Source organism: Pseudonaja textilis, chromosome 1 (assembly GCF_049901715.1).
Source record: "Pseudonaja textilis isolate UNSWEBS1 chromosome 1, rPseTex1.2, whole genome shotgun sequence".
Classification (NCBI taxonomy): Eukaryota; Metazoa; Chordata; class Lepidosauria; order Squamata; family Elapidae; genus Pseudonaja; species Pseudonaja textilis.
In genome coordinates, this window is record NC_141990.1 from 244,156,680 (window position 1) to 244,179,745 (window position 23,066).

At 38.9% G+C, this 23,066-nt stretch overlaps 1 protein-coding gene across 8 annotated transcripts in view; it reads right to left on the reverse strand.

Moving 5' to 3' along the window:
* The window catches only part of PPFIBP2 (PPFIB scaffold protein 2), a 138,025-nt gene extending 123,076 nt beyond the window's left edge, over positions 1-14,949 (reverse strand). For 4 of the 8 annotated variants that reach the window (XM_087921180.1, XM_087921170.1, XM_026705840.2 and 1 more), the window contains exon 1: positions 14,565-14,925. The gene's annotated coding sequence lies outside the window, so the exon portion shown is untranslated. Of the gene's footprint in view, positions 1-1,459; positions 1,545-14,564 lie in introns of those variants that run through there. The other 4 variants (XM_087921168.1, XM_087921167.1, XM_087921179.1 and 1 more) reach the window with 3 other exon arrangements.
* Between the last annotated feature and the right edge of the window lie 8,117 nt (positions 14,950-23,066).

Genomic DNA, 23,066 nt, shown 5'->3' on the forward strand with positions numbered 1-23,066 from the left:
CATCTCTGATTGCCACCATATCAAACTATGCAATATTATTGTTCCATGATAATGCTAAAAAATCCACATGAATTAAAAGGCAGAATATCTCAAGTACAGTCACTCCTTTTATTGTTCTTCATGGCAGCCTTAAGAAATTATTTATATATTGGAGATTATATCAATTGGTGGGTGATTCCTACACTGCTACAGCATCATTTTAGAAGGAAGCTTTGCAACCTTTTACTCAGTCATTATAACAATTACCTATAATTCATCAATCTACAAAGGAAATCCTAATTTATTTGTTGTAGCTTCTGCTTTTTCAAATCTAAATAAAGTTAGTGCAAACAGCAATGTTTTCAAAGCCAGCAAAGAAACTGACACATTTCTTCATAATCAAAAGTATATGAGTATCGAGCTGATATTTTATGTTTTGTTGTTGTGTTTTGTATGTTAAAAAACAATAAAAAAATTTAAAAAAAAAAGTATATGAGTATCGAGGGTAATATAATTAAAACCTGTGAAAACTCTTAAAAAGAATAATTTTAATTTTGTTTGGACCAACCGGGTCATATTACTAGCTCAGCATCTTTTTCTAGTCATACCTGTTGTCACAGCTTGAGGCAAATCGGTTTTCCCAGACACTCCCTTCTAGTTCCTTAGCTGGAGCAGTTATTTTGAAACCAGCACTGCATTCCTGACTCTTTTCTATGCAGCTCAAGCTTAGCAAATATCATGTCTATTACTGGAAATATACAACATTACTGGAAATATACAACATTTGGAAACATGTTTTGTAGATGCAGGCATTCATGGAGGTTTAGTAAATCAAATCTCATTTGAGCTTGAAAAAAACTTTATAATGCATGCCTCTCCATTGACAGGGATCAGATCCTTGGGGGGGAAAATTCACAATTTCAAAAAACATTCATTTTTCCTTGGTCGTATAACAGCTGTCCATTTAGATAATAGTGAAAAACAATACTGAGGATTGTAAGGTTGCTTTCAGATTGCAAAATCCATTCAACAACTCCAAAATATTTAATATAAATTAATTAAATAATTAAATAAAATAAAAAGGCCTGCATGAGATAGTTCAATTATGATCTTCATCTTACAGTCTATGAAGTTGAGAAGGACTGTCAGGTAAAGGGTAGCTTGTCTAAGATTACCTAAGGAAGTCATGGCAGAGCCGAGAACTGACAGTAAACTCATAGTTTAAAAGCCTTGTTCTTATCAAAAAATGTCTTCATTCACATACAAGTTCCCCTCTGCAATGAAATAAATACCTTGGAAAAGGATTTTAAAATATAAGTGAAATCATAAATGAAAGACAAATAGCCAAAGAAGCAAGGAAGAGGGAATCTCCAAGAAGATAACTTAAGAAATAAAAGTTCAAGAAATGAAAACCCATAATTTCTGTTCCTGAACTGGGAGGGGACAGTGAAAAGAAAAGTCAACCTGTAAAGCCACTTACCTTTGGTGGTCTTCAAGGAAAAAAAAGTTCAGTTTCACTGTTCCCTCTGAGAAGTCTCATTGCTAATAATCACTGCCTTAGTGAAAAGACAGCTTTCATTCACAACCAACACCCTAACATCACATGCCCAGCCCATAATTAAAATGCTCACAACAATTCAAAGCCCAGCCCACAAAAAAACTGTGATAGATATTATCCCATTAGTCAACAGCTTTCAACAAATGCACCTGTCAAAATGGGTAGCAAACAGTTCTTATGGCTCCCTTCTTCCAGCAGGTGAATAGAGATTCCAGTACCAAATGAAAGGAAGACTATTTAGTTTTTCAAAGTCAGGCAGCTTTCCTGGCAAATATTACCATTTACCCTAGATCACCTTCCTTTGGGAAATATTTACACAAACCTACATTTTTATTTCCTACTTAAGATGGTTCTCGTCTTCTCTGACTGATTTATGCATTTATTTGCTGCAATTTATATCCTGCTCCAATCCAGCAGGATTTATGAAAGTACAGATGTATGGAAATATATTACCTAAATTATGACTGATATTAAAAAAAAATGTGTATGTCATCAACTAACAGAAAGGTCTGAATGTTTTGATAATCCTAGCAAATCTATACGCTCTCTCTGAACCATCACATTGTATATTTTACAACACCATCACATTGTATATTTACAACAAGATCAGAGAACTTGAGAGTTCCACAACTAATTGCTATAACACTTGTAAAAATTGTTAGTAAAACTAGCACCCAGTTGTCGAACCATCACAAGTGAAGAATCTCTCCTGAGAAGAATCTCTTCTGGGGGGGTCTCAAGAATTGCATTGCCCTTCTTTCTTCCCTGAAAAGGCAATATCAAAATAATACAGGTATTTAGCTTATAACCATTTGTTTTAACGGCTATTTGAAGTTATAATGGTGCTGAGAAAAGTAACCTACAACCAGTCCTTGCACCTATGACCATTGCAGCATCCCGCTAGTGACATGATGAAAAATTTGGTTGTTACTTATTCTTAAACCTTAGAGACAGGCAAGGTATTATGTGAGAAAGAATGTACAGGGAAAACATGGCTTAAAGCTTGTTAGCACTAATCTGCTGTTTACTATTAAAATAAATATAACAGTTCCTTGGTCCAAAGCAAGCTCTCTTCATAAAGAGCTAGCTGATCTTGCCACAGAAGCCATTTAGCTGTCCAGATTTTTATACCCCAAATCTAGTAGCCCTACCCAACAGTTTCAGTTGAAGAATTTTTTAGAAAAAGAAGTCTCTGAAGGGAGAAATTTGGGAGATGTGGGTGGAGAGATGTTTAGAAACCTTGCAGGGAAAGGAACAGGTGAAGCAAGAATTATGAGGGTGATACCCTACCTTTTCCAAACTGCATTTTCCTAAGACTTGTTTTTTTAATTCAATTAGCCAAAAGGAAGAACTGTTGCCAGTAGTCATCCTTACAAAGAATGCAACTGTAAATATGCCTTCTCTCACTATTTCACAATAATGCCCCTAGCGCTACACTGAGCTTAAAAGGTTTACACCAACAAGCAGAAGCTTATTGGAAAAGAAGTTCTACAAGGCTTCCCCTCAAATGCTTCAGAGTTAAGAATAAGATTCATAGCCTGGCTTGTTCTACGGTTCAAGGACAGATACAAAAGAAAGGCAGGAAGACTGCACAACAGAAATGCGTGGATGATATGGTGAAGGCAATGTAAATAGTATGCCAGATCAGATGACATGATACAAGAAATACTGGAATACTTTTGTTTATATATAGCACAATTTATCAGCAGCATGCTTCAGATGCCTAACTTCTTTGCCACTGCAAGCTATTCAAAGAATTATCTGTACTAGCATAGTTAGTTTTCAGACTTAGAATAACTTTATTGTCACCTTGAATGTACACTAACCGGCATACATTAAAATGAAATTCCACTGCATGCAGCTCTCAGAGGGTCTCCAATATACAGTACATAACCATGACAGAATAAATAAATAAATAAATACAAAATTATGCATATACCCACATATATTATATGACACAGAGAAACAGTCTAGTTTTGATGTATACATGTACATGGTGAGAACAACAAATCTTTCAAGTTTACCAGACGGATCATGGCATAGGGAACAAAGTTTGACCAAATCTGGTAGTCCTGCTAGAAATACTTTGAAACCTCCTCCCAAAGGGGAGCAACAGAAACAACCCATGAAGTGGGTGTGTGGGGTCTCTAACAATGCTTTGAGCTCTAAGAACACAGCACTTATAAGCAGTATCCTGAATGACAGGAAGCGAGCTTCCTATAATCTTCTCGGCTGTCCTTACCACTCTCTGAATGGACTTTCTATCTGTGGCATGGCTGCCACCAAACCAAACAGTGATGCAGTTTGTTAAAATGCTCTCAACTGTGCCTCTGTAAAAAGTGGCCAGGAGAGAAGGAGAAAGATGTGCTTTCCTCATCCGATGCAACATAACAATTCAAGTTTTGGTGGTGCATTTCAAGATTTTGAGCTGATATTTCTTCCTTTAAACTTCAGGATGATGCTCCAAAATTTAGCAGAAAAAATATACATGGAATGGTTTAAAAATATTCTAAATCTCATGCAATCAGTACTCCAGGGACCCCATGTATGGTTTGGTGGGGGATAAAATACTTGTTAATACATTTTTTTTCCAAAGTAATTAAAGAGCAAGGAATATTTTGTGTTTGCAGAACAATTCACATGAAATGAAAAGAGTCACTGGGGGATAAACCTTTGCTTTGATTGTGTGATGTTTGAAGATTATTCTGTGGTGAATGATCACAATCATAACAGAGGTGGTATTCAGCAGGTTCTGACCAGTTCTGGAAAACTGGTAGCGGAAATTTTGAGTAGTTCAGAGAACTGGCAAATACCACTCTGACTGGCCCCGCCCCCATCTATTCTCTGCCTCCCAAGTCCCAGCTGATCAGCTGGGTCTTCTTTGGTTGCCCTGCACAGGAGAACAGAGTTGGAAAGCAGGTTAATGGGTGGGGAGGGAATGAGATTTTCCAGTATCCTTCCATGACCACCAAGCCACACCCACCAAACCACGCCACACCTACCAAGCCATGCCCACAGAACCGGTAGTAAAAATTTTTGAATCCCACCACTGAATCATAAACTGAAGAATCTGGACAGACATTTATGGTATAGGTATAGGGTCTCCTGCTTGAGCAGAGGGTTGGACTAGAGCACCTCCAAGATCCCTTCTAACTCTGTTAGTCTGGTAACTTTCTGATGTTAATTAAGGAAAGATACAACGTATTCTGTTTTTAAAGTGAACGTATTCAGATTTATCTTCATTTTTCAGAAGCATGCTAAATATTTTTAAAAACCCTTACAAGTTATATATTTAATTTTTAAAATCGTATTCAAATTCTTGAAAATTAGGAATGGGAAAGAACTAGCAACATTTAAAGATAGCCTACAGAAGAGAAGATACAAAAGCTCAAAGTAAAAAAAAAAAATTATGCTAGGCATATAGTGAACAAACATTTAAACTACAGTCATTGAAATGATATAAATACAGATCATCTTTTCATTTTAAAAACATCTACCTGCTCAGGAATTTATTTGCCAAGCAGAACAGTATATTTTAGCCACAACTAACTACTTAATCATACTGTTTCATGCTTTCATGAAATTTTATCATTTCTGACCATTTGGACAGATACCAGTAAGTGGAATTCATATGTACTTTATAACATATTTTCTGTCTAGGTAACAGTGCTATGAATAACTCAAAAGCTTCTTTCTGAGCTGGAATGCTGAAGATCTATCAGGATTGCCATTTCCAGATTTCCTTATCAATATCTCTAGAGCAGACATGTCAAACATGCAGCCCATGGGCCAGATATGGGCCACATAGGCCACACCCACCCTGGCTCTGCAATGGCAAAAACAATCCCGATAGGTCACGATACGTCCCGCGATGCAATTGAGTTGGACATTCCTGCTCTAGAGAATAGGCTAGAACAGTAATTGCAGTAATTGTAGTAACTGCTAGAACTGCTAGGCCCATGAAAACTTGAAAAAAATATGATTTAAATCTTGAGTTAACTCTTGGGGATCCATGGCTACCAAAAGTATTTAAAGGGGACCCATGGTGAAGAAAAGGTTGAGAACCCCTGGTCTAGAAGATTCAACGCTTTCACATCATGCCACTGAGCCAGATTTAAAAAGTTACAATACCACTACTTACATTTAATCTCTAGCTAATTACACGGGCCAGTGTGGTGTCTGTGGTTAAGGTGTTACCCATCTTTAAATATACCTCAGCCATAGCAACTCATCACATTGCACAGGAAATCTACAGATGACCATGCATGGTTACTTGTACCCAGCTTCCATTCAGAACTCGCCATCAAGTCTATTGTCTCTAGCAGGTGTCTTCAAACTTGGCAACTTTAAGACTTATGGACATCAGCTTCCAGAATTACTCAGCCAGCATGTCAATCCACAAGTCTTAAAGATGCCGAGTTTGGAGACCCCTGGTCTACAGGCAGGTTTTATGTTCAACTGGTAGAATTAAATCAGGCCTTCAAGAAATTGAACTATCCTATCCAACATCATCAAATAAATCAATGGGGCCAGATTGATTCCAAGGAGGAGGTACCAAAAGACAGACCACAGGAACAAAACAAACAGAACACCGCTGACTGTCATTTACAGTCCGTAGCTCAATGCCTTCAAACGTGTTATTGATAAGCTGCAGTCCATGCTAACTATAGCACTGTACTTTCTCAGGCACTGATTGAGAGCCTCATACTTGCATATAGACAATCACCCAGGCTGAAGCAGATTCTCACAAACAAAAAGCGACAACAGGACAATGAGGCTAACATGAGCAATAATAATACAGTGAATAATAGTCTTCATATCATGCTTAACTTTACACTCCTCTATCATTGTAAGCCTGCTTTCCTGCTTTTTTTTTTTCCAGTGCTAGAAGACCTTCAAAATGTATGATTTTTTTTCACAAAAAGAGGATTTTGTTCCAGCTTCTTGGTCATTTGTTCCAACTCTTGAGCATTTTTAAACTTGTCCCTCTTTTTCTCCCTTTGACATTTAGTCAATTTGCATTTCTTATTTTTATCTGAATCTGGCTGTGAAAGGATATTATCAGATGGTGTATTCCATTACATCATAGGCAAGGAACAGAAGCTGTCCATTGGCATGACCATTCTCTATCTATCCTGCTTATTTTGCAAGGAAAGCACATAATCAAAGCTGTTATATTCCGTTTGGCACCTGACGTTTATTTATATCCTGCCTTTTCTTCAGGATCTCAGGCCCAATACGTAGCGCTGCCTCTCTCAATACCCTCTCTGTGAGATAGCTGGAGCAGAGAAAGAATGCCTGGCCTTGTGTCTTAGGGAGGACTTGAACCTGGCTTTTCTCCATGCTGGTCCAACACCTAAATCGCCACACCATGCTACAGGTAGTCCTCAACTTATGACCACATTGAGCCCAACATTTTTGTTACTAAATGAGACATTCGTTAAGCGAGTTTTGTCCCATGTTTCTTGACACAGTTGTTAAGTGAATCACTGCAGTTGATAAGTTAGTAACAGTTGTTAAGTGAATCTGGCTTCCCCATTGATTTTACTAGTCAGAAGGTTGCAAAAGGAGTTCATGTGACCTTGGGACACAGCAACGGTCATAAGCATGAACCAATTGCCATCTGAATTTTGATCACATGATCATGGGGATGCTACAAAGGTTGTAAGTGTGAAAAATGGTCATCCCTTCACTTTTTTGTTGTAACTTTGAACGGTCACTAAATGAACTGTTGTAAGTTGAGGACTGCCTGTACTTTATTACTCCCAAACACTAGTTATAATATTACAAGGATTACAATTTTATCATTTTAACATTGCTTAAATGCTAACACATATTTAAAGTTATCCACCACCTGGATGTATGTAACAGTCTTTTACAAATATGTTAAATAATAACAAATAAAGTCAACACATTAACTTCCTGGATGAAACTATTTATTTAATGAAGAATAGGAGTAGCTGGTTTTCAATTGGTTTTTCTGCATAAACAGAAATCTTATTACTGTAAATAATGATCATCTATAACAGTAAGCCTGGGACAAATTGACAAAAAGCACCTTGTCCCCAAACACCCAATTTTAGTTCATGTACTCTGCAGGGGAGCTGTTTTTCACCCTCCTCAGCTTTTTGTACCACCAAGATAGAAAATATCAACAGCTGTCATTGTTCCAAGAGATTTTACACCATGAAACAAAGAAATCATTTTTCATTGAACTTCAAATGTAGAGTTTGCCTCTCTTCCTGACCACTGTCTTAGAAAAATGCACTGGAATAATGCATTGGCAGTCTCTTTGGAAATATTATAACTAAATTATAATCTACAATATCAATTAGCAGGATACTGAAGAGCTTCTCTGAAAAACAGCAGATTCGTGTTTCAATTACCCAATTTCTCATTCAGTTTTGTTATGAAAAGGACAGATACGCAACCAGAGGCCGTGTTCACAAATCATTCAAGTTTTGCTTCATTCCAAAGTTTGATTGACACTTTAATTCCCTTGGACTCAAACTTGCATTTTGGTGTGTTTGAAATATCAGAATGGCCAGCACTGTGGAAAAGACACATCTTTTGGAATAGTCTTCATACCTTTTGAAGTACTTTGAGTAGCCTCAACCCATACCTTGCATCTGACCTGAAGATTTGTGCCAAAGCCCCTTTGGACTTGGTTTTTTGGAGGGTGAGTGAGTGGAATGACAATCTTCAGTGGTATGTTTTTTTTTTCTTTTTGGAAAAGTAATGTTCAAAACAAGTGTGTTAAGATTTAAAAAATAGTAACAATAACAGGATTTAGGTACCTGGTCAGATTGGCTTCTTGTATTTTTAGCCTTGAGTACAGAAAAACAAACATTAGTAAAAAAAAAAAGTTACTATATAGTATGAAACCTTACCAACTCTATTCAATGCCCTGTCTATGAATAATGAATAATGAATGTTTAGACATTGATATAGCCACCCCGCCCCCGCAAAAAAATCCCACATATGCCCAAGAAAGAATAAAAGAGAATTAACTTTGGAGAGACCACAGATTTATAACGGTACATATAAGCCTCATTTGAAAAAAAATGGGGAAATAAAGAAAGTGCCTAATAAAAACTGAGCATATTAGGAGGAAAAATTGAATGGTTGTCTGATAGACCCTGTATGTATAAGTAAGAAGTAATTTCATTAACGCACCATAAGCAGGGGAGGGATTCTACCACTTCGCACCTATTCGCTAGAACAGGTTGTTAACAGCAGTTCAGTTGTTAGAAGAAATTATTGGCCTAATCCTGTAAGGAAGGCAGGAAGGAAACATTCTGGTGTTGCTTACAGAAACTGCCTCTTCGTTAACCCTTATTACATTCTTGGCAGGACTAGACTTCCTGTCTCAGGAACGTCTCTGGGGTTTTTTTTTCCCTCCTTTGCTGGTAATTTGCTTGTGTGGAGTGACCATTCAAAGTTACAATGGCACTGAAAAAAGTGACTATGACCATTTTCCACACTTATGACTGTTGCAGCATCCCCACAGTCATGAGAGGCCAGGCGAGGAGATACATGCCTCGATGTGAGTGATATTGAGTTGGCCACGCCCAGCCAATAACATGACCACTAAGCCATGCCCACCAACTAAGCCACGCCCACAGAACCAGTTATTAAAAAATCTGAATCCCACCCTTGACCCTAAGGAGTCAGATGATATATTCTACATTCATGAATGATACAACCATCAAATTAGTTATCTGACCTAAAGCCAAGAAAAGCCAAGAACTTTAAGTAACTTTAAGTAATTTCTAATAAGTTCTTACTTTGAATAAGCAACTAGTTTATCATAACAGCTGTATGTCTCTTTATGGAAATATGCGTATGGTCAGAGTTCAGTGACCATATCTAGATGCAATACCGCTGGTTGCATCTGTACAATTCAGAATAAGTGAAGAAACAGAAAGGCCACTCATTTCATTATTCTATTGGCCTTTATTACAGTTTGCTAAAATCACCAAATAACTCTTTTATATAGTATATCATAACAGCTCTATCAGAATCATTACTATTGCTAGAAAGCCACAATTCTATTTGAAAATGAATCTCAAACATTGAAATAGCCTAAAGTAAACATGGATTGAGTAAGAGAATAATTAAAATAGAAAACACATGTTAGAAATACATCCGTTTTATGAATTTTGAAGAATGTTTCCCAAAAATGAGATTCTCAAAAATAAAATTATCCTGCAGAAACCAGACCTCCCTGTCAAATTTAATTCATGGCCCTGAACCTCTTAGCCTTTGCCTGAAAAACAAGTCACACTTTAGGCATAATTATCAGAATCAGTTTTAAATATATTATGTGCAGCAGAAAAGTTGCTTGTTGTCTAATATTATGTAGGGCAGCTAAACCCCAAAAAGTTTTTAAAACACAATTAGTCTACTCCCCCCCCCCCTTTTCTGTTTGGATTCTCAGAGACAGCCTAGAGAAGATCCTACAGTTTTCTTGGTGAGGTTTTTCAGAAGTGATTTTCCATTGCCTCCTTCCTAGGGCTGAGAGAATGTGACTGGCTCATGGTCACCCAGCTGGCTTTGTGCCCAAGGTGAGACTAGAACTCAGTTTTCTGGTTTCTAACCTGATAACTTAACCACTACACTGAACTGGCTCTCAAATATATTCCATTTACTCTTGGGAACCATGTCATCTTTAATCGGTGACTGCTCCACTAAATTCAGGAAGAATTACTTGTAAGGAAAACATCCACAAGTCTGGGGTATTTTTTCAATTTATAGATAGCTCAAGAAAATACAAAAGAAGCAAGCTCCAGTTGAATTAAATCTGTTTCAGAATTTTGCTTTATGACTCCCAACAGTGGTGGGATTCAAATTTTTTTACTGCCGGTTACGTGGGCGTGGCTTGGTGGGCGTGGCTTGGTGGGTGTGGAAAGGGAAGGATAACGTAAAATCTCCATTCCCACCCAACTCCAGGGGAAGGGTACTGCAAAATCTCCATTCCCTTCCTATTCGTGGGGGAAGGTTACTGCAAAATCCCATTCCCTCCCCACCCCATTAACCTGCTTTCTGCTCCATTATTCAGTGCAGGGCAACAAAAGAAGTCCCAGCCAATCAGCTGGGACTTGGGAAGCAGAGAACAGGTGGGGGCGGGGCCAGTCAGAAGTGATATTTGCCGGTTCTCTGAACTACTCAAAATTTCCGCTACTAGTTCTCCAGAACTGGTCAGAACCTGCTGAATACCACCTCTGACTCCCAAGCAAAGGAGAGATATTGTTGAATTCTGGGCCTGGAAGTGTACTTGGACATCTTCTAATTTAACCCTCCACTCAATGCAAGAATCCTCCTGAAATCCTGAATGGCAATCCAATATTTTCTTGAAAACTCCCAGTGATGGAGTATCTACAACTTCAAGGAGGCTGGTTACTCTGCTCTTAATAGATCTCACAATCAGGAAATTTCTCATTTCAAATCTGGATATCTATCACTGTAAAAGCTTCCACCTGCAGGTTCTTCTCCTACCCTCATGTAATCTGGATAATCAATCCACATCTTTTTCCCTTTGGCATCACTTCTTGTATTGAAAGAAAGATATCGTATCTCCCCTTAGTCTTCTTTTCCTTAGGCTAAACATACCAAGTTCCTTTCAATATCCTAGATGATTTGTCAAAGATTCAAGAGCTCAGATAGACAGCGTTTAGCTGATGAATCCATTCCAATCAAGCAGAGACTAATTCAGTTTATAGCTCCTAAATTGATGAACTTTAAAGTACTGTTTCTGGTGGTGTGGCCATTCTTAATGGTTTAACATAGTCTATAGTTGTACATTGTATAGCAGTTTTAATAAAGATTCACTAATCAGATTCAGCCATGATTTAACCATGTCAAAACTAAACCAAAGGGAAAAAAAAACCCTCCAAACAGACATGTTTTACAAATCACAACATGTGGATTCACATAATATTGTAAACCAAAAAGAAATAACACATTTTAGTTGGTGTGTGATGTGATTTTAATGTTTAATGCTTTAATGTCTTTATGCTTGTAAGCCTCCCAGAGTCATTGTAAATGAGATGGATGGCAAATTAAATAAGTAAATAAGTAAATAAATAAATATCAGATAAAAAGACTCCAAAGAAATCCCATTACTAGCATACAATGCAATTTACATGTATAAACGAAGAAAGTTGGATTGAGTAAAATAGGGCTTACTCTCAAGTCAGATGCTGAAGAATTGAAACTTTTAAGCAACATTTCACTGGGGTTAAATTGTGGACCGAAGTCCTGACTAATTTTAATGATTATTCCTTAGTTCCAGCTATTTATTTGGGAGAAAAATTCAATCATTTTAGCTGGAGATATGATTTAAGCTAAGGTCCAACAGAATTTCAGCTGCATAATTTAAAAATATTTATCTCAATGAACAGAAAGAAGGAGCTTATTCTGAAAAAGTGTTATTAAAACCACAGAATTAGATTGCACTACCACCAGCAGAAAAACATTTGTGCACATTAAATAAATGTATATGAGAAAAGAAGCAAAGTCACATTAACGATTCACGCATTTAAATGAATTGACACAGCTTAAATGTGTGCATTATTTCTGCTTCTTCTAGTTCCTTGATCATATTAAATGCTCCAGTCATGGAAGGCATATAAAAACCAGCATAGCTTTGATCATACAGCTGGGGCCACCATCTTAATTTTTTTACCATATCCTGGAAGGCATATAAAAACCAGCATAGCTTTGATCATATAGCTGGGGCCACCAGCTTAATTTTTTACCATATCCTGAAGACACCCCTGGGGTATATATGCATATATAACTTGTAAGCACGCCAAATTTATTGGTACCCTCAGCAGAATGAAACAGAAAAGAGCACAGCCATTTCACCTTCTTCTTCCTTATCTGTTCGGTGAAAGAATACAAATATATAAAGAATGCTCAAGAATGACTCTGAACCTGCCTAGAATGTCCCTCCATTCCCTACTACTATCACCAAACACTTAAAAAAATGTTTGGCTTTCCAAGCGCAAGGATTTGGCAGTGCTCAATTGCAAAAAAATAAAACAGCCTGACCTGAATAGAACCTACGTTTTGTATCCAAGACATTGCTGCACAGTAAACACTTTTTTTTTGGGTACATGTAATGGTTGCTCTGTGGTCACACATTAATGAATAAAGTACACTATCAACTGTATTCCTAATGTGATCCATTGCTACACTCCAGTGCCCAGTGTTATCATTATGAGAAAGAAATGGATGATTTTGTAAGCTTGTGCATGCTTTGATCATTTGCATTTTATACTGTGAGCTCAGGTCCCATGCAAAATATTACATAGGAGGAAAAAAATAACATGGGCAAAGCTGTTTCAGTTTACTTTTTTAAAAGAAGGTTGCAGAACTAAACTGAACACTTGACCTTTATCCCCAAACGCTGACAACTGTCATTGAAAGATAGCAAAGAACACCAGCCGAAAACAAGCTATTTTGCCTTTTTAAAAAAACAATCATGTTATTTAGCTTTTTTTTAAACCAATATACAATTTCTGTGTGAAAATAGCTGTGTTTGTACATATTACAAGTAATCCTCAACTTACAACAGTTCATCTAGTGATCATTTGAAGTTACAATAGTACTGAAAGTGTCTTATGACCATATTTCACCTTTATGACTTTTGCAGCATCCCCTTGGTCACGTGATTTAAACCAGTTGGATGCTTGACAACTGGTTCATATTTATGATGGTCGCAATGTCCCGGGGTAGTGTTCACATGATCACCTTTTGCAACCTTCTGACAAGCAAAGTCAATGGGGAAGCCAGATTCACTTAACAATCGGGTTACTAACTTAAGGACTACAGTAATTCACTTCACAAATCTGGCAAGAAAAATCATAAAACGGGGCAAAACCCACTTAACAAATTTCTCACTTAGCAATGTAATTTCTTGGCTCAATAGTGGTCATAAGTTGAGGACGGCCTGTACCTTGCTAAACCCGACTTAACTGAACCATATTTTGAATTAACAAAGTGACTGGGGTCAGGCAACACAGTGACCCACAAACTACTACTTATTTATTTCACTGTTATTATTTAGTCAGTTTATTATTTTAACTTTATGTTGAATCAATCCAGGCCATATGAAAGCCCAGAAAGAGTTATGGCATTACTATACAGGACTCTTCTAGCTCAAGTGTCTTAGGGTTACTGCCCTCAGCTGCAACAACAAAAAACACACAATCAGTGTCATGGGAAGATGCTGGACAGCACAATGGTATTACATCCAATGACCACATCAATAAATAATAATAAAGATTGATGTCTCTCATTTCAGCCACTAAGCTGCCATAACCACCAAGATATGTGGAGAAGGCCTACCTACCTACCTACCTACACACACACACACACACACACACACACACACACATCAACTAAGGATCAGATCAGACACCTACTTGGCATTTTTTTTTCCCAATCAGTATGCCCAGAATTTGCAATCCCATTTCTTCAGCAGAGAAAAATCTCTCCAAAAGCAGTTGGATTTCCACTCTACTCCTTTAGCATGCCTTGAAGTCCGAAAAAAAAAAGTTATTCAAAACACACACCATCCTTAACAGGTGAAAAGGAGCTTCCAATAGCTTTTGGTTCTAATTAAATACCGCCAACACCACAACTCCGGAATATTTTTTCGAAATTCCCAAATTTTTATTTTCCAGTTTGGAAAACAGCAGGCTGGGGAAAAACAAACAAATAAAAAACAAACGGGGGACGGGATGCTCGCATAAGGGTTACCTTCGGCGGCCCAAACTTTCAATGGGGGGGGGGGCGGGGCAGAATGAGAACCGACTTCCATTCACCGCAAGCGGCGGGGCGCCAAGGAACTACTTCGGGACGACTGTGGAGAAAAAAAGTAGCAAAACGGACTTGCCGGCCAGCACACGGGGGGCGAAAGGCTCGCCAGGGCAAGAGGAGTTGGTTGCCGCCGGGTCAAGGAAGGGCTGCCGCGCTCCTTCCAGCTTTTTGCAACGGCGACAGGTACGGGGCGACTCACCTGGCTCCTCCGACGTCTTTTCCAGGCGGAAGAACTTGGCTTTGCCCTGCGCGAAGGTCGGGTGGTCCGGCAGTCACTTTTTGCCTCCCTCTCTCCTCGAGCGCCCCTTCCACTCCTGCCTATCTCCGTCTCTCCCGGAGTCCCCAAGCCGCTTAAGCCGCGGCAGCCATTGGCTCTGGAGACAGGACCGGCTGGCAGCTATTGTTCCCACGTGATTCCAATTCGAGTCGGGAGGGGGAGTGAAGCGGGACCCAAACGACGCGGCTTTTAACGCCGGCGCGGGAAAGGTTCGGGCCCGGTTTGGCGCGGTGGACGGAGGATCCGGGACGCTTATTGCTGAGGAAGGAAAATTATTGATCCTGCGGTCGCTTGGGGGGCGGAGGGGAAGAGATGGCGGGGAGGGGACTGTCGGATGTCCCACAAGTAGTTTGTTTCTCCCTCCCCTCCAGTAAGCGCCCGTCGTTTATGAACCACCTGAATGAAGTTGATGCGAAAACACGGATGTTGTTTTCGGTCATTAGAACCTTCATAGACGCGGAAAAATCGTCCCTTTTAGGAGCACGTCTCTGCTGAGAAGCGCCTGCTGGTGGAAAAAGTCTGCGCCGTTTAGAATAGCACTAGTAATAGCACTTAGACTTATATACCGCTTTATGGTGCTTTACAGCCCTCAAGCGGTTTACAGAGTTAACATATTGCCCCAACAATCTGGGTCCTCATTTTACCTACCTCGGGAGGATGGAAGGCTGAGTCAACTTTGAGCCTGGTGGGATTCGATCTGGCTGTTAGCAGAAGTAGTTTGCAGTACTGCACTCTAACCACTGTGCACTGAGGCTCATTTAAGTCACATTTCCATCTGTCTGGAGATTCTCAGTCATCCAGGTCATGGTTGTCCCAAAGGTGCTTTTGCTTTTTTTTTGTTCCAACAGCCTACTGGACTTTCTAGTTTTTCTTTGAAGACATTTCACTTCTCATCCAAGAAGCTTCTTCGGTTCTGACTAGTCTAGTCCTGCTTTAGGCATGAAAGACTACTGGATGACTTCAGGCCAGTCACTCTCTATCATCCTATCTCACAGGGTTGTTGCTGTGGAGAAAATGGGAGGGGAGGAGTACGGGTACTCCTCCACTTTAAAAAGTTTGCTTAGTGACCATTCAAAGTTACAGTGGCACTGCAAGAAGTGACTTATGACTGTTTTTCACACTTACGTCCATTGCAGCAGCCCCATAGTCACATGATTTAGATACTTGACAACCGATTCACATTTGTGACGGTTGCAGTGTCTTGTCATGTGATCACCTTTTGCAGCCTTCTGACAAGCAAAAGTCAATGAGGAAACTATCTGACCTAAATTCACTTAACACCTGTGGCAAGGTTCAGGTGGTTAGGTACATTTTGGATTAATTCTACTGAGTTCATTATGTTTTGTTTCCAACTAAACACACAGTTGCAAAATTGTAAAGCACAGTTGTTTGAAAATGTATTTATGTGTGACGTATGCTGAATGGGATGCAACACGATGCAAGCAATGTCTGACCAACATTAAAGGTTATTGTTGGGGGATAATTCAGCAACATGGAATGCCCCATCCTCTATTCACTTCAGTTTTTCTCTCACTTTACTGTAGTGAAAAACAAACACAGCAGTTTTCAGACTACTGTGAAGATCTTACATTTGGTACAGGTAGTCCTTAACCTATGATCATTTGTTTAGTGACTGTTCAAAGTTACAGTGGCACTGAAAAAATGGACCTACAACCAGTCTTTATCCAATTATGAAACCATGATTGCCATTTGCAGACTTCTGACAAGTAGTCAATGGGAGAAGCTGAATTTGCCATGGAAAAGTAGACATTATGAGGTTGTAAAATGGGGCAAAGCTCACTTAACAAACTTCTCACTTATCAACATACATTTTGGGCTAAATTTTGGGTTGTAAGTTGAGGACTATCTATATTAAGTATGTTTTCTGCCTTGAATTATTTATAAAAAATAATAAAGGCAAGATTTTTTAAAAATCTGAAAAAAGAATCTTTATTAAGCTTACTTGCTATTCCCTACCTCATAATGTCTACAGATGACAGGCTACAATTCCCATTGGCTCCACCTAACATTGCAGGCTGTTCTTGACTTACGACTACAATTGGAAGCAGAACATCTTTCCTTAAGTAATATGGTCATTAAGTGAGTTGTGACTTTTTTTTTCCATGGCAAATTCAGCTTCTCCCATTGACTGCTTGTCAGAAGTCTGCAAATGGCAATCATGTGTTCATAATTGGATAAAGACTGGTTGTAAGTCCATTTTTTCAGTGCCACTGTAACTTTGAACAGTCACTAAACAAATGATCATAGGTTAAGGACTCCCTGTACCAAATGTAAGATCTTCACAGTAGTCTGAAAACTGCTGTGTTTGTTTTTCACTACAGTAAAGTGAGAGAAAAACTGAAGTGAATAGAGTATTTTTTTAGGATGGGGCATTCCATGTTGCTGAATTATCCCCCAACAATAACCTTTAATGTTGGTCAGACATTGCTTGCATCGTGTTGCATCCCATTCAGCATACGTCACACATAAATACGTTTTCGAACAACTGTGCTTTACATTTTTGCAACTGTGTGTTTAGTTGGAAACAAAACATAATGAACTCAGTAGAATTAATCCAAAATGTACCTAACCACCTGAACCATGATTATTCAGAAATCACCTGACAGATTTCAGTGAAATTATTTTTTTTTCCTAAGTAGTTTGGCTGCAACTAGTTTCAGCCTTAAAAGTGCAGAAATTCTCAGGAAAACTGGATGAAAATTATGAGCAGGAATTCAAATGGCATTATTCTTCATTTTTAGCATGCTTACTTTCCCTGTTTTTCTTCTATATTTTATTCCCCATGGCATATTTCATATTTTTTTCTTCCAACATTCCATTGGAAAAAATAAAAAGGAAAATATGTATTTTGACTGGGAAGAGCTGTCTGGAGTGTCTAAAATCTAATAACCTACTTCTGTAACATTAATCAGACTACATGGGAAAAAACCCAACATATGTCTATTCATTTAAAGAGTGCATATTTCACTATCATGTATTAGTTATATATTTATAGATAAATGTATAAAAGAAGTTGCCAATAGTTTATTACGTTATAGATTTTTCCATTTCCACCTGGTCTTAAAAGTTTCCACTGCTAAAATCTTTAGAATATCTGTTTATTTATTGCCCTTATAATTACTGTCTAAGCTTTTGGGAGCCAATCACTCTCTCTCAGCCCAATTCACCTCACAGGGTTGTTGTGGGAAAAATGGGAAGAGGAAAGAGGTATGTTTGTGGACCTGAGTTATTTATAATAAAAAAGTGGGTTAAAAAATAAAGATAAAAAATAAATTAAAAATGAATGGCAAAATTCATCAAGAGTCAGCCAACTTTATCCCAGTTGTTCCACAGGGGAATGAAGACGATAACTTGAGAATTCCCATGATTCAACAGGTTGGAAATTAATTAGGATGGCCCATAGAACTGCCCTGGTCAGGAATTTGGTATGTGGTACATCTCAGTTTCTCCTTGTTCTGCTTCTTTCCTGGTATATCTTGGCCAGAAGGGTATTTCCCTTTAAAAAAAAAAAAACCTTTTGTAAGCAAATTTTTGAGGTCAACATTGCCTATCTGAAGAAATGTATTTTTGCTGACTAAATGGGATATCTGCTAAAAAAATGACTCATACCTCATTATAATATTCCTGTAGCCAGTACACATATTATTTAGGATGGTGCTATTAAATTGCAATCCTATGCATATTTTTCTGGGAATAAGTCCTCTCCCCATTGGTGAGATACTCTTCTAAATCCTAGTTCCCACGAAGTATCCAGGAAATTACCTTTCTATAGATATTTTTCTTGGATGTTTCAGGTTCCATACCCACCTACTTTTGGTAATGAAAATAGTTGTGTGTTTGCATGATGCAAAGCAAAGCATCAGATGATTTCCAGGAATGCTTTTCAGCTTCATATGGGCCCAGCCTATTTGAGAAATCGTCTCACGCCAATGGGATTGTCCCGCCCCACCCACCTGGAACCATGACTTCAAGGCCCTGCTATGGTCAGGATATTGCAAGACCTGCCATTGACCGGCTGGCATAGGGCTCTGGGATGGGAATAAAAAATTGGAGACCTTCACAGAGGGGAAAAGCTTTTGACGTTACATGAAGTTTCCACCCACCATTCTCCTTTGTTCAGCAAAAGGAGAAAAACAAACAGGCTAGTCCAGAATGGGCTTTAAAGTTCTATTCTTTTCTTAATAGGAAGGAGAAAGCAAAATATGTGACTATACTCAAAATAACAACAGTCTTCCTTATTGCCATTACAGAGACACAAATCCACCTGGCTAAACTGTGCCATACTTTCCTGTGAATAGAGAAGGGGATGGAGCTTTGAGAGGAGAGCTTTGAAAATGGAAGGATATAATTTTTGCCTCCTCCTGGTCATAATACAGAACAAGACAAAAGAGGAAGTGCATTAACTCAAGGGTTATCTCAATGACCCAGTGTTGTCTACTCTGACATCATCTACTGCGGTTGCCTGAGATATTCTCAGAACTGAACCTGAGACTTTTGATGTGCAGATCATCTCCTCTAAGGAATAAAATGCCACTTGCCCCAATTTCCCAATAGACAATTGAATATTAGATTAATTCATTGATTGATTCAACGCATTTCTTTCCTGACCCGGTCAAAAAGATTCTTGGTGGCTTGACACAGAATACCCTAAAGCAATCTGAAACATCAGTGACCCTCCTATTGATACATCAGTGGCATTTTAATGGTGGGATGGTGAGAAGGCTTCACTGACTTCTTTATAAGGCATCATTGTCAGAGTTTCACCTGACCTCTGAAGTCCATTCCTCAGCATCTGTGTCTCTCAGTGAACACAATGTGCAGCTGACTTCAACATGCCCAGGCAATAGTAAAATAAGACTGCAATTTAGTTCGTACTCTCATGTGTCATTTTTGGCTACTGGAGATTAAAGATTCAGCTGTTCATGGTCCATGCATTTGTCTTCAGCTGTCTTGATCACTTGGTTAACTGATCATACTGGAAATCCATTAATGTTGACAAAGAATTATTTGTTTCAATTCAGCACCAGTGCGGACATATGAATATCACAAAGAAACCTCTGTCTGTGTTTGATGTCAGCCTCTTCCCTGTAACAACGGGGGGCATTTAAAAAAGAATACAAACTTCATCTGTTGTCCCCTCCCACCCACCCCCCAAAAATAAGAAAAAAAACCAACCAAGAAATGGCACCACTGGAAAATTCTCTTCTTGATTTTTCTTCCCAAAAGTATGTTCTTTTTTCTTTAAATTAGATCAAATCCTTACTGGGTTTAATTTCCAGAAAATAAATTATTAGTGTTGTAAATAACTAAAGGCAGATGTTAGTTCAATGTTTTGGAGTTAAAAATAATTTTTAAATTTATTTTATGCAAAATTTTCTTAGTGTATAATGATATTTTTATTATTTGCATGAGGATACAACTCAGGCTTTGTGTGTGTGTGTGTGTGTGTGTATATGTGTGTGTGCGCGCGCGCGCGCATGTATATGGCTCCCTCATTGTGGGAAAGGTTCAGATAAATGCTGTATTTAAATGGTTTATCAAAAAATGATTCATCTATACAAGCCTTTAAAAATGGTATTTACAGGTGTAAGTGTGAGGAATGGTGTATTACAGAAGATGGTAGTAGCTAATTGATCTTGGAGGATCAAAAAGAAAAAGTGTGAAACAGGTTAGGTTTAGGTAATATTTGGGTGGGAGGCTTTTGATTGTTTTTTTGGTTAGATAATATATTTATTTTTATTGTTTTATTTTTAGGCCACTATGATCAAGAACTGACTTTTAGCATTTCACAATAGAAATAAAAGCCATTTAAACATGCAGTCAAATTCTAGACAAATAAAACCCAGAAAACTCTGGTGCAATCAGAGTCCCAGCAATGACAATCAGTTCTCAGGGTCTCGTAGAAAAATCCAGTTATCACAGCCTTCTGGGAAAAAAAAGTAGAGGTAGGGACTCATGAACCTCAGGAAAGGCTGTTCCATAAAGTAGAGGTTACCTGGTCCTGTAGATACCTGCGCATCAAGTCCTCCAGGGCTTTATAGGCTCAAAACAGCATTTTGAATGGACCTATTGAAAGCTAATAACAAAGAGGTTACATGGTTATAGTGGCTTTCACCTACCTGTATGCAAGTTTCTACATATTGCATCAACTGCACATCCTGAGCAGCTTTCAAAGGCCACCTAACATGAAGCACATTGCAGTAATCTAATCTAGGGTCAATCAAGGTGAGAGCCGTACTTGATGCATCCTCCTGAACCAGATTAAAGCCACAAATGCTGGAACAATCAAAGGTGAACAAAAGCTCTATTAGCCATGTTCTCTACTTGCAAATTTAGCACTACCCATGAGTTCAGGTGAACTCCCAAGTCATGGGCTTGTTCTTTCGGTGGTTGGAGGTGGTAGTGCTACCCCAATGAGAGGTTAAAACCAGGGTATAGAGAAAACCAGGCGGTTATTGGATCAACTGTAGCTAGATACAGATAGTTCTTGAGTTATGGCCATAACGGAGCCTGCCTATCAGGGCCATAACATGTGACAGTTGTAAACAAGGTTGGTCATGTGATTGACCTGATTTTTACAACCTTTTTTACAGTGGTTGTTAAATGAACCTGCGGTCGTTAAGTGAATGCCATGGTCATTCAGCAAACCCATGATTCATTATGGGTGCAGTTTTGCTCTCAACTGGAAGCAAATGCAGTTATTTCAGCAAGACCATTGGAACATGCAACTCAAAGTGCGGCCACATGATCAGGAGGGGGAGATACCCATTAGAATTTTCAATTTGGGTCACAAGGATCCTTCCCCAGAAGACCTGTCAGAACTTCTAAAAGTTGCTGAGCAACTGCTCAGAACCTGTCTACGTAGGGTTCACCTTTATCTCGCTTTGTCACACTCAGGCGCTCAAAGCTTCCAGACACCAAGTCAAGAACTCTAGAGCATCTGGGGTAGAGATCCAAGAACATAGAATAACAGAGTTGGAAGGGCCCTTCGATGTCTTCCTAATCCAAATCCTATTTGAGCAGGAGTCTCTATTCAATTTTAGACAAATAGCTGTCCAGTCTCTTCTTAAAAGCCTCCAGTGATGGGGTACCCACAACTTCTGGTAGCAAGCCGCTCCACTGATTGATTGTTCTCATGGTTAGGAAATTTCTCTTTAGTTCTAGATTGCTTCCCTCCTTGATTACTTTCCATCCATTGTTTCTTTTCCTGCCCTCTGGTGCATTAGTGGGATTCAACAATTTTTACTACCAGTTCTGTGGGTGTGGCTTGGTGGGTATGGCAGGGAGAGGATACTGTAAAATCTCCATTCCCTCCCGACCCCACTAACCTGCTTTCCAGATCCGTTCTCCTGTGCAGGGCAACAAAAGAAGACCCAGCCGATCAACTGGGACTCGGGAGGCAGAGAATAGACAGGGGCGGGGTCAGTCAGAGGTGGTATTTGCTGGTTCTGCAAACAACTCAAAAATTCCATTATCACTTCTCCAGAACTGGTCAGAACCTGCTGAATACCACCTGTGCTCTGGTGCTTTGGAGAATAACTGAAATCCACAACTGAGCCTTTTGACATTTCACCCCAAATTAACGGATAATCTATCTTAGTGGTTTCAGGTAGACATGATGAGGTAGGGATGAGAGGACTAACCACTGCTATGTTCCACAAGGGAGGGTCTACTGGGATGACCTCTCACCCCTTTGTCCTGTGTTGATATGTAGTTACCAGATTGAATTCAGCTTCAGGTATGAGGTAGTCTATCTAAAAGCAGGGGTCTTCAACCTTGGCCACTTTTAAGATTTGTGGACTTCAACTCCTAGAATTTTCCCAGCCAGTCATGGGAGTTGAAATTCACAAGTCTTAAAGTGGCCAAGGTTGGAGACCCCCGAAAAGGACACAATGACTTGGGATTGTCCAGACAACAAATATTGCAATTTGCTGTTGGGTTATAAAAGGAGTCCCCCCACCCTCAACAGAAATATTTCCTTGAGAGAAAGCATTCACTTTTTCATGAAAACAGCCACATCCAAGTGCCCTAAGCTAGTTTGACATGGTTTCATAATGTGAAATTGCTGAATGCAAAAACACTTAACAAAGGCAAATAGCAAAGGCAAACATCTAAGGATCTCAGTGGGCATAAAACAAAGGCTTTGCTGCCACCTAATGGCCATGGAAGGAATATTTTGTACATAATACAATATCAAGTTGGTGTACCGTACAGTACTTCATTTCATCAGTTCATCTCTTCAGGTTTGTATGTTTGAATTTGCATATCCATCCAGTGGATGGAAGGGAGATAATTCAATGCTACATTACTGTCTTTTTCTCCAATTGGATATAGAGCATAGAAAGTGGAAATCCATGTAAAGAAAACCAAATTAGAAAAGGCTTGTCTGATACATCACACTAA